At 37.8% G+C, this 13,165-nt stretch overlaps 1 pseudogene; it reads left to right on the top strand.

The window, feature by feature from the left end:
- LOC116914444 overlaps nt 1-8,591 on the top strand; it is a 33,471-nt pseudogene extending 24,880 nt beyond the window's left edge.
- The last annotated feature ends 4,574 nt before the right edge of the window (nt 8,592-13,165 follow it).

Here is a 13,165-nt window from a genome sequence, read left to right as displayed (position 1 = left end):
GTAATCTTTGGGAAGGCAAAGACTTGCTTTTGCTCTTCTTGGCCATGGTGAAGGAAGAGTAGGGTTTTTGTAACGATCATGAGGCAAATGACATTTGTCTTTATGATTGCTCTTTTGTTATTAGTTCCTCATCCTCGGATCTCTCAATGCTCCCCCTCCAAAGCTTTCAAATCACTCCTTTACACTTCTATAACCCTGAACATTTCCCCTTTGGTTCTTCTAATCAAGTCCCATAAGATTTACTTCACAGTTAATGCTTAGAAGGTCATGCAATCAATTTAATGTATTTGAAACTGGAAATGCTTTATAGGATTGGCTAATATCTTCCTTTTAGCATTTGTATTTTGCTAAAGGAATATGTTTCTTGGATTGTGCTGAAGTAAAATGAATACTTTTCAGCAGATGGGTGAGATAGTTTTAGATGCAAGTCTTCCTTACACATCTTAATTCGTGTCTCCCAGACAACCACTTTATTTAGTGACAAGCAAAATGCATTTCAAGAGTTTTGAAATAGAGTTCTCTCTGTGTTCCTGCCATCCGCACAGTTCTACAGTTGGATACGCTAATCTCTTCTAGTTATACAAAGTTTGTTATTGGTTGTTGATGTTGTTTTCTTTTTCAATATTAGCAGTGTAACACTAGATAAAAAAGTAAAAAAAAAGAGAGAGTAGAACATTGATGTAAGCTGATAGGGAATGGAAACTCAGTTTCAAAATTGTATGTAGAAATTACATATAAATTACAAATGAGGCATTGTAGTATATGGTGGAGAGTTCTGGTAGTGGAAACAATTTATTCTGAAAGTAGGAATAATTTTGTACAAGATAAAATAGTTGAAAAATATGTGTCAAAGAATTGGATATTATAAAGAAGATTATTCGGGGAAAGGTTTGTGAAGCTATAGGAAGACATTTCTAACGTTGGATCTAAGGAAAATTTGTGATGTATGAATGTGAGTTTCACTTGCATGCTCCCTTTCAAGCCCAATATTTTGTTATGAGAAGACATTCTTAGAATATTTATTTTATAACATCCCAAAGCCGTACAGTCTAAAAGCTACAATTAATTGTATGAAAATATTTTAAATGACAAACTCACTTTTAAATCTAGCTGAAGCATTGTAAGTCGTAAGCCTGTGGATGTGAGCATTGAGGAGAGAAAAAAGAACTCTGTCCAGTTCTGGTCTAAAGTGACTCATAGTCTATGTAGCTGTTTATTTTTTTTTCTCCACTCATGATTTTCACTGTAATGAGCTCTGGGGAGGGAAGTCACCCCCTCCCTCAGTATTAAATTCTAAGTATCAATGCTTCCTTATCTTTACAGTTTAGGAGCTCAGTTTTCTCTTTTGATGCTTCCAAATTCCGCACTGGATAATATTTAGGGACACATGAACAGAGTCAATGCAGATGCAATAAAATAAAAGGCTCTTAATCAGACAAAGAATGTACCATTTGAATTATTCTTTAATGAGTGTTTTAGAAAGTATCCATAGTACACAAGGCATTTTGAGCTGTGCTAGTGTTAAAATGAAACCCGAGGCAAACATACAATCAAACAAACATAACAGCAGCCATTTTCAAATTATAGTTTGCAGAAGCATGATTAGAATGGAGCCAACACACAATACTACAGGCACACTAATTCAGAATACAAATGACACGTGAGGACTCTTGACTCTTTCCACATTTCCAAGAGAGGTCAGCAGCAGAGGAGGCTACTCTGAATAGACGGTTGGATGAAGCCATCCCTTAACTCTTCCATTTGGAGGAACATCTCAGAATTCCCCTGAATTCATCTTCCGATTCTGTGAACAGATTCTTGGAGGATCACGTTCCATTTAAGCTTTCCTAGAAGACTGACTCTAATTCCAGGATGTATTTAAGAAGTCTTGAAAAATTCCTCTGGAGGTATTCTAGTCCTTGCGTCTCCTGTAAAGGGTCACGTTGCCATTCCTGCAGCTTCTGTTTAAATGTCTTGTACATGCACCTGAGCCAGCCATGCACACTTGCTTCTGCCGGGTTACTACACCCAGCCTTCCACCCCTATCCTAGTAGTAAAATGCGTATGTGCAAATGAGATTTGATTCGCATCACTGTTACTTTGGACACTTGGGTTTCCTCTCTCAGGCTCTGTTTGCATGTTTCTAACTTAAGAATAGTTAAATGGTTAAAGTTCCAAGTGGATCAAAGCAGTGGGGTCCTTAGTTATAGGTCATTTTACAACTTCCCTATTCCCTTTTGCCGTTAGAATTTGTTTCTTTTGCTTGTGGAATGGATTTATTTTCACATCGACATGGATAGCCTTCTAAGATTGAGATACTCCAGTTTCTCGACTGCAAAGGCCATGGTAGATTCTCTGATTTACCTATGGCACCATAGGTAAAGAGAATTAACCTGGAGGAAAGATTGATGCAGTATCACTGCTTGAGCTGATACAGGCATGGGCCTTGAGTCCTAGCTGTCATTTATTACAACCTTGTTATTCCCAATAGGACGTTCAGTAAAACACAACCAAGAGAAGAGAGATACAGTCCCAAGTCAGAGGTACAGTGGGTAACTTAAAGTAGGTAGTATTTCTGTATGAAATTGAAAGTGAAAATGAGAGATAGTTTCTGCTTGGAAAAATACAAGATTGAGTTAAGAATAAAACATGAAGTCCAGAAGGAAGATTATTTATAAATGACACAGTAGGACTGAATTTACCATCCGCCATAGTACTTGACTCATCTGTATTCATTAAAGGAAAAAAATGCTCACATCTCTTTTAGCATCAAAGAGGCAATTTAAATATAAAGAAAGGGCCGTAGTTCTTCTCTTGCATCATCTTTAGGACGGTCAGAGTTGTTAATTATGATTGCAGAACTTCTTTGATTGCAGAAGTATTATGAATAAGGAAAGCCTGGCAGTGTCTTGCAATCCCCAGGTTAAATCTGCCTGCTAGCATTCATAGCCTTGGCTTTGCTATATGAAGCAAAAACCCAGTTAGGGAGGGGTAATGAACACTGTCCCGCCCAATTTTGTGTCTTTCTCAACTAAGTTTGTCAGCTTCTCTGATTTAGAAAAATAATGGCCAATGTAACCATTTTTAGAAAGGAAAAAGGCAATGTACTTAGGGTTAGGATGCTGGATACCCTATTTACATTAAGTTTGGGTGTTTCCAGAATGGTTATGAAAAATGTTTAAAATTCTGGATTAGAAATGTGGGAATTTCCTTTTGAGCTAAACAGCCTTTAAAAAGTCACAATTATATAATTCACAAAACCTACTTAGATCAGAGCACTGGGACATGGCCTCTGTCACAGCACTGTGTACATAATGGACTTGTATTCTCTGTTTTTTTTTCTTCCATTACTCTTTTTCAGAATCCCAAACTTTTCATTCCTTAAAAAATAATAGTTTCATCTGATTCAGTCTAATGGGTGCCACTTCTGAGAAAAGCATCTTTTATCTTCTGGTTGAATTTTAGTCTTGCTTCCAACCTTACTCACATAATAAGAAAAATTAACCTCAGCGAAATCCTTACCTTCCCCAAAGTACTAGATTATAAAAGTCATGATCAGACTACATTGTATGGGTTTCAAAACAGTGATACTAGACTTAAAAATGAAATAGGAATCGTTGAACACTAATGCAGAATGGCAAGTCTTTCTCAGGACTCTGTGCTGGAAACATCTGGAACGTGACTAATGTTTTGGGAAACGTGACTGATGAGCAAAAGTTTAATGGGAGTCGAAAATTATTTTATGTGGAGGTGAATGAGTAATATCTTTAAATAGAGTCTATAAGTTCCCAAGCAACAGTTGAAAGAAGAATGCCGAATGCTACTTTTCTAATTACTAAGGGATATACCGTGCATGATGTGATGAATTGGTGTTGAGAATGAAGAAAAAAGGGTTCCTGAGTGGTATCCCAGAAGGATTGCAAATTCTGTAAACAGAAAATCAGAGTTCATTTCCATTGTGTTGCCAGGACTTTTGAGGCCTTGGTAAAATGGGAGATGTTTTTCATTTGTCAGTGAAGTGGTCAATACATCAATGCTTTAATTGTGTGCCACATAGCTCCTTATTATGAAAGGCTATGGTGTAAGAGTTTCGTAGAAAATCCCTGAGGCTCTTAGATTTGATTCTTAATTTATTTCTCATGATTTTGGTTTAAGCGTGTCTGTGAATTTATGATGGTGTTTACCAAAAACACATGTCAGAGGACAACTTTGGGATAGTTTTCCTTCAACCATCTGAGGGACTATCTGGGCTAGAATTTTAGGTCATTAGGTGTGGCAGCAGGGATCCTTACCTGCTGAGCCGTCTTGCTGGCTTGATGTGACTGTTTTAGAATATGCCCCTGGAGTGAGTCTGTGCAAAGATGTCTACTGGCTATGTGAAGATGTTGTAGCAAATAACAAACTACAGTACAATATACTGTGTTTAAGCAGAAGTGGTCAGCAGTGCCCTGAGGTGTGGACATGTGAAAAGCCAGGGGAACTGTGAAAAGGAAGTTAAATTTGATGACCTAGGAAAGCCATAAAGAAAACTCATTGTCAGAGACGTTATTGGACAAAATATACTTTAAAAAAATAAATCCACTTTCATCAACTGAGAATATGGATCAAATTAAGGGCTTGCTTACATTAAAGTGTCGAGAGCAAGAGGGAATTTTGTTATTTCTGAGAAAGCGTTTATAAATACATGGAAGGTGTTTCTTGATTCAGCACATTTTCCCCCTCTTTGTTTCTTACAATGATATTTTACAGTGTGTTCTTTGGAGCATCTCTATTCTTTCTCTCCACTTTTGTCTATTGCTAGAATAAAATAAAAAATTTAGGGCTATATAATGCTGTCAGGCCCATAATGAAATCTAGCTTTATTTATGTGTGCCTAGAGGGCTCAGAGCAGTCTGGGTTTCTAACTGTGGTGTTAAACATTGCTTGACACTCCTTCCCTTGAATCCTTTGAAAAGAGCTGATTTTTTTTCTTGCATTCATGCAAAAGAGTCCTCTGAGAATAGTGAAAGAGGAAAAGCAGTTTGCTCATACGTGGATTATTTTACAATATAACCTGTGATATTGTGGGAGAGGATACAGCTATTGGGAAGTAATGTGGATCTGATTTCTATGGAGGAAAAGCTGGTGCTGTGCAGTTATTAAAGGCTTAGAAATTACAGTCAACCTCGGGTAGCCTCTGAGCTTTAGTAATGTCAACGTGGGACCCGAGGGTGACATGGATTGAATCACAGTAGCATAAACGGACATGGATTTTGTCTCTTGGTTGTTATATGTAAGCTATTTTATTTTATATGTGTTATCTATCTATCTATCTATCTATCTATCTATCTATCTATGATCTATCTACTATCTATCATCTATTTTATTTATCTATCTGTTATCAATTTATCTATCTATCTATGATCTATCTACTATCTATCATCTATTTTATTTATCTGTTATCAATTTATCTATCTATCTATCTATCTATTTATCTATCTATCTACCTACCTACTTACCTACATACCACTTATCTATGATGATTGGCAAGATAATTTTATAGGCACTATGACTGGAAATAACTGAAATGACTTTCCTTAGAGTCTGGGTGTTTTGTTTTCATAAGGTTATGATTGTAATAAGATATTATTACTAATCCTATGGGAATTGGCTAAGGTACTTGACACAATAACAATGTCCACACTGGACACGAAGGATACAAAGTAGGAATGGCAAGGTCTAGTGAGTCAGAAGGGACACAGAGATTTTGTATTCAAAATAGCCAAGTGATCCAGAATGGTTACTACTTGGAAGCTGCTCAGAGAGAGCACATCTGAAGCACCACCTTGACCTTGTTTCAAAGCTACACTGTAAACAGGTTATGAGGTTGTAGTATGCACATTAAAGTTTGACAACCACTGATCTACGGTTTCTGAGATGGACTGGAGGGGTAATGGGAGAAAAGAAATTAGCACATCAAATACGGTGAACTCTGAGCCTAGACGGTACAGTTAAATCAGAGTAAATAGGATCAAGAGAAGACAGACGAGTTTTAGTGTGAGTGTTGGGAATGTGTTGGCTAAGAGGAAGAATCACTGTTGTATTCAATGATTTGACACAGTTAGAGTCACCATTTTTGGCTTGGCAGTTGGAGGGATCATGGATAACCTTGTATATGATTATGGGTGGGACAGACACTAGCTGATGATAAAAATCTGGCAGCTATTAAATTATGGAATTGCTCAGAGGCTTGGGATTTCAATGGGAGTGGAACATGTGAGCTGGGTCAAGCCTGGGGGAGATGACTGTTGTTGCCTGGAGGTCAAAACCAACCAAAAATTGCCTCCAGAGACGAGGCAATTTACTAGGGAAGTTTTGATACATCTAGCTTATCTGTGTTTATCCCCCAAGTCTGCTGAGTGGTGGGTGAGCCAAGTGGTCAGGGACTGCCCTCAGAGGTGAAGATGGAAACCTCATTCAAAGGAGATTTGAGAAACAGTTCCTATTCTGCTGGAAAAACACCAGTAATCATTTCTTAAATTAAAATTAAAAATAGTTTCACTGTCAACAGCAATTTTAATTTAATTTTTGTTACTTTTCCTTAAACACAGAAATGCACTTACTGTATTAGAAGTCAAAAGGCTGTACAGTAAACATATAAACCGTTCTACACTCCGGTGTGAAGTATTTAACAGACCCCATCTCTTGGCACACATTTCTTTCCACTCTTGTCATCTTTTCTTTCCAGCTGGTAACCATATTATGGCTTTTTATATAGCTTTCCATATCTTAACAATAAAAGATTAGTCATTTGATACCTTCAGAAGAGAACAGTTTTAGTCACAAATATACCTAATATAAAATGTATCGGGTCTTTTCAGACGTTACTAAAGACCCAAGTTCTTTGAACTTGTTAGCATTGTAGGCTGGGAACGATGAGATGGGTCGCAGTATATTTTGGTCCCTGCCAATTATGCCTGTGAGATCAGAGGTATCTGGGAAATATATTTTTAGTGGTGGCACAGCATTTAGCCGCGGCAGTCTTCATCCTACACTCTGTGGCTTAACTTGGCAAATAGGAGAAGGAACATAAACCACAAAGTGCTGTATGGGTCTTAGGATATAATGAAGTCATGCATTACAGTAAAGGGTGGTGGTGGTGGTGGTCGGATCGACCTTTCCATTGCTCAGGTCTTTGCACTTCAGTGCATCATCTACACTTGACGATTTGTCTATTTTTATCCTGCTAAACTTGCATTAAGCTCTCCCACCTCTAAGCTTCAGACTTAAGTGTCTTGTCTTCGTGCATGTTCAGGGGCTGTATGTTGGGTGCCAACTGGAATATACGGCAATGCCGTGCTCTCTAGCTCTCTTATACGTGTTGGTGGCTAATGCTGGATTTTCACGTTCATTGGTGTTTTTCTGAGCTCGCATTGTGGATCGTGATACTTCAGCTCAGTGATCAAGCTCGTTCAGTTGCGTGGGGAACATGAATCTGGATTGAGAAGTAAATGTAGGGAGTGGGGAGGCACTGTTAATACATCCCAGACCAACCTGGAAGGTTGGCGCTTGAAGCAGTTATTGTAAAAAGGCACTTGATGATTATGCAACTGGTGAGGGCAAGAGACACAAGATAGAACATGACACCCAAAGCTCCTGAACCAGCAGCACTGGTGTGTGGATGACTAGAACACCTGTTTAAGTCAGTAGTTCTTAGCTTGCGGGTGGTGACCCCTTTGGGGAGCACATGTCAGATATCCTGCGTATCAGACATTTGTATTACAATTCATAGCAGTAGCAAAATTACTTTTATGAGGTAGCAACAAAATAACTTCGTAGTTGGTGTCACTACAACACGAAGAGCTAGATTAAGAGACCATTGCCCTTCTTTTGTTCTGAGCTGAGAGCACTCCCAAGACCTGACAGACATTCTGCAAGAAATGTGGGAAACACCAACCCCAGAAAGTGGCACAGTACAGAAAGGGCAAGGATTCTTTGATGCCCAGGGAAAGTGGCGTTATGACAGGAAACAGAGTGGCTATGGCAGGCAGACTAAGCCCATTTTCCACAAAAAGGCTAAAACTACAAAGATTGTGCTGAGACCGGAGTGCGTTGAGCCCAACTGCAGATCTAAGAGGATGTTGGCTATTAAGAGATGCAAGCACTTTGAACTGGGAGGTGACAAGAAGAGAAAGAGCCAAGTGATCCAGAGAGAGAGAGAGAGAGAGAGAGAGAGAGAGAGAGAGAGAGAGAGAGAGAGAGAGAGAGAAACAGAGATCATTGACTTAGGAGGGTTGAGAACCACTGGTCTGAAGTAGATGCTTCCAGGTGGAAATCAATCACCAGAGTATAACCACCTGTAGTAAGAGGTTTTGAAGACATGAGTTACTTTTGTTCCCACTTAAATTACAACAGGTGGTAGGGTGAGGGTATATCTGAAAATATAGATGCAAGTGAGCATGCTTATTTCTTAGTTTCCATTGTGCATTCTAAAATGGGACCACTATTATGTTTAGCTCCTGGTAGCTATCTTTATAGAAAGGTTCTCATTTGAATCCCTGCTACAAAAAAAAATGGCTGTTTTATTTTTTTTATTTATTTGTTTTTTGTTTTGTTTTGTTTTTTACCTTCCCTCTTTAAAAAAAGTGAATGTGTGTTACTTTTTTTTTCCATAGGCAAAGGATTAAAAACGATTTTAATTATACACATATGGTCACAATTTTGCCTTAAAAAGATTGTTGGGAAATGTACATAAGGCCGCGTTATAAATGTACATCATGTTACTGTTATAATGTCTTATGTCCAGAGGAAAAATGTTATCATACAGATCTGCTCTTACTTGGGAGTAGGCTATTCAAAAATACAGTACTCTTCTGTACAAAGAAAAAAGTCACATCACATTTAAAGATGGAAAAGCATTGGCCTCTGTGGTAATCAATCTCAGTCCAACACTTTCTACTCATTATGCACAATATCCTGACTTCAATTGAAAGTGATCCAGATCCTAGCATGTCCATTATTAACAGAGTCAACAACTATGTTATAAAACAAAACATTTCCCACAATAATAAAAAGAAAGCTGGTTCATACTTCTGAAACTATATAAAGATAAAAAATTTTTAAAAATCACTCTCAATTTGGAGAAATAAATTTACATTATACAACACTATATTGTCAGGTTAAAGAGGGCAGGGATGGAAATGTACACTAAAATGCCTGTGTTTCCCAAAGAGAGAAAACAGATTCCATATACAGCATGAAGGTTTACAAATGTACACCTGTACAACCAAGGAAAGTCACTACGAAATTAGCAAGGCTTTCATAGCAAACACTGAAACAAGATCTGCTTTTAAATTGTAAACTTACATCTACCCCTACACACACACAATGTGTTTATTTATAGGAAGGGAAAAAAAAGCTCTCTGAATATGCAGTCATGTGTAAATGCTGAGCTATCAGTTCACTTCTCAGTGGCCTCTCTCACCTCTATCGGGTCCTACTTTATGTATCTACTATGAAAATGCAGGATAAACCATCACTTCCTCAACAGTCTAGTAATTCTATAATTAGAACAAAATATAAATCTCCATCCATTCTTGTTGCAAACCAAACTGAAAAGTTAGTTTGAAATTTAACTTTTCATTCAGTGCAGTTTTAACTGAATGGAAGTGTGTTGCTTTTTTTTAATGGTTTGCTTGGTGTGGAAAATGCCTGTTCATTTGAGGTATTTCTTCTCTCTCTGTTTCTTCTTCTTTTAACTTTTCTTGGCCCAGCAGTCTGTTTACAGTGCAGGTATGGATCAGTCTCCTTAGGTCTTGGGGATGGAACTCCTGGCTGAAATCAGTCTCAGCTGTACACTCTTATTCTGGATCCAGGAAGGGGAGATGAAAGCTATCTTCTGAGTAATCAGAATTTTCTATTGTTTTCTTTCTTTCAAAAAAAAAAAAAAAAAACCAGACCAACAACCACAAAAGCATTTCCTGAATTATCTCTACTAAGATTGATTTTGTTTCTGCTGTTCATATATTATTGAAAAGTAATCCAATTATTACTTAAAGATGGGTTATTAACATTACCTACAGTTTTTTTTTCAGGAGGAAAAAAAGCATTGTAATTTGCTGTTCAAGTAACCATTGAGAGATGATACTGCTTATCAAATAATGCCTACTATGTTGCATTAAATATTTACAGATGATAAATGGTTTAAATGCATGTGTCGTCTTAGTAACTAATTACTTTTGTTCATATGTACTCAGTCCTTTAGGATCAGTTAGTGAGTATGTACTTGTCCCAGTAGAAATTCAGGGCATTCCATTCACGAGAAAGAGAACACTTTTGCTTTTTATCTGTGAATCCACAGAAGGTGTTTTGGGGATGAGTCTCTGTAGCAAGAGTTCAATGAAAGTTGAAACTTTTATTCATCAGGCCTTCCTTCCTAAATCTCCCTTTAGTGATTTCTCCTTTCACTCACACTCAGAGCATGAAGGTAATTTACTAGAAATTTACATATAACTATTCATGGAACTACATTTCTTTAAAAACCCTGTCAAACTGATAAAAACTCCGTAATAAAAATTATGTAGTAAAGGGTGATAATTATTCATGGGATAATGCAGAGTAATGAAATGGCAAAATTAACAGTGTTCAGTAAAAAAATGAGGAACATTGTTAATGGGAGATCTATTTTTTAGGGAGAATAGCAATTAAGGTCCCCTTTAAAAATTCTTCCTTGACACCGGCCCTTAATTCAATTATATTACTGACTAAAAGCCCTGGGTGTAATAATCAATTAGCAAGCCAGGCCAAAATAACTTCACCCCAGGACACATATAAAGAGCGAGTGTGTGTGTGTGTGTGTGTGTGTGTGTATGTGTGTATGTCTGTGCATATGTGTGTATATGTGTACAGTTTTTGTGTACATGTTTGTATGTGTGTCCATGTGTGTGTCCATGTGTGCATGTGTATGTGTGCATTTGTTTGTGTATGCTTATGTTTGTGCATGTATATACATATATGTGCAATTTTTGTGTACATGTTTATGTGTGTGCACGTGTGTGTGTATTTATGTCTGTGCATGTGTGTATATATATGCATTTTTGTGTACTTATGTTTGTGTATGTGTGTATGCCCATGTGTGTATGTGTGTACGTGCACGTGTATGTGCTTCAGGGGTGTTAGGGTCTTTGCTCCTTAGGATGTTCTGTAAATGTCTTTTGTTTTCATGTTTCTCTCTCCTTTGTCTGAAGACAATGGACTCTCCTCTGAACCAGCGCTCTAAGTGACAGCCACTGGCAGTAAGGAGGCTGCACACTCTATAATTGAACCCTGTCAGCTCTACCCATTAAGGCTGTAGTGTATATGCCAGCTCATTAATCCAAAGCCAATTTCTTCTTTGCTATTTCCTTTTTAAATATATTATGGCACTGTTTCAAGTCCTGATCCCCTCATTGTAGACTTTGGAGATCAGGAATAGAGACTAATTGGTATTGTTGCACCCATCTTGAGGGATAACCCTTCTAATAAAAGCCATGTTCACATCTGCAAGCTAGCATCATTGTGCCATGATTTCACATTGTTTGTGCTTCTAGGGTAGTTATTTGTAGTCAGGGGTGTGTGTGTGTGTGTGTGTGTGTGTGTGTGTGTGTGTGTGTGTGCCTGTGTACATGTGTTCAGACCCACCACCCCAGATTCTCTCAGTTTTATGATACAAAGGTATGTTTTTATGGTTATGGGATTACTTCATATGTATATTTATAATTTTCCCTTATGATATAGCGATGATATCTCAGAATTAGAAGGTAACGGATCACTAAATGGAACTGTTAACGTGCCTCATTTGCCCGTTGAAAGTGGAACAGGCCTTTGTGTCACTTTATACGCAAGGAGCGGGCCTTTCTGGGAAATCACATCTACTTTTTCAGATATTTAAATGTTTTCATATCAACATTAAAATTACAATAAATTAATACCGGTGTGTTTTAATCTGATTTACTATTTCTTTTTCCTGTACAATGCACTCCAGTTTTATCTTTGTTTTCTTCATTTTGGCTTGTGTGTATGATCCTCCTCCATGCTCAAATTCTGTTGACGGTACAAGCAGAGAGATGACTTAATTATGATCTACCTGGTAAAACCTTTCTAAAATTATTATGTGCAACTTCGCTTAGAGCCTTTTCATCTCTTCGTGTTGGATATGCTTTTTTTTTTCCCAACGTCCAAAAATCTAATTAAATGAAATCTCCTTTGAATAACATTGAATCAGTAATCTTATTGAGGCTTAATCTTTTACTGTGCCTTCTAAGTAGGAATCAAAGCAAATAGACTTGGCTTTAGCAGGGAAGGTGGTTCAACTCAAAAAAAGGTATCCTTTAACAGAAATGCAAAACTGTAAGCCAAGGTTCAGTCCGTAGACAGAACATAAGGTGCAGGGATGTGGGGGTAAGGATGGAGGGGGATCCATTAACGTGATTCAGTGACCCTGAGGACTTCCCAGTTCTGACCAGAGTTACACTGATCAATATTATCATAGCTCCCAGGGAAGCTTTGTTTATAGCTGCAAGGTCCAAATACCTTTAAAAGTGAGCAGAAGTTCTTGACACTCTTTATAATGATACCTTGTTGGCTAGGCTAACCAGAGTCTGCAACTTCCTGGAGTTGACTTCGAGTAAAGCCAAAACTGCAATAAAGTTGGCAGGAGAGCATGTGTTAATGATAGCTTTTTTTGAGGGTGGGATTATAGTTTTTAGCTTTTGGCATGTCTTTGGTGTTTGGTTCAAGATGGAAGTTATGTGAATTGCCAGTTAACATGTAGTTCAGAGAATGAAAATCATGTATGGCCCAGGGATCACTTGTGTGGTTGTGTCTATAACCCATATACTGCACAGATTGGTGCCTGGTTCAGAACTGCTCGGCATTAATTAATATAACATAGAAGCGGAGACAGCAGACATTTTTAACCTACATATTTGTTTTTTGTTTTTTCTGGGCTATGTGGCTGTATAGCAGAAGGCCAAAGAAGGCTGTTCTAGAAAAAGAAACAACTGAAATCTGCTTTTACCGCCAGAAAAAATGAAGGGAAACATGTATGAACCATTGTCTACAAAGTGGCCTTGAAAGTTCCCTCAGCCCCCAGACTCTAAGTTCACTTTGTAACCAGATATGAACATTCTTTTTTTGGTGTGGGGAG

This window comes from Rattus rattus, chromosome 1 (genome assembly GCF_011064425.1).
Source record: "Rattus rattus isolate New Zealand chromosome 1, Rrattus_CSIRO_v1, whole genome shotgun sequence".
Classification (NCBI taxonomy): domain Eukaryota; kingdom Metazoa; phylum Chordata; class Mammalia; order Rodentia; family Muridae; genus Rattus; species Rattus rattus.
Note: the sequence above shows the minus strand (reverse complement) of the source record. Positions and strands in the feature narration are given on the sequence as shown.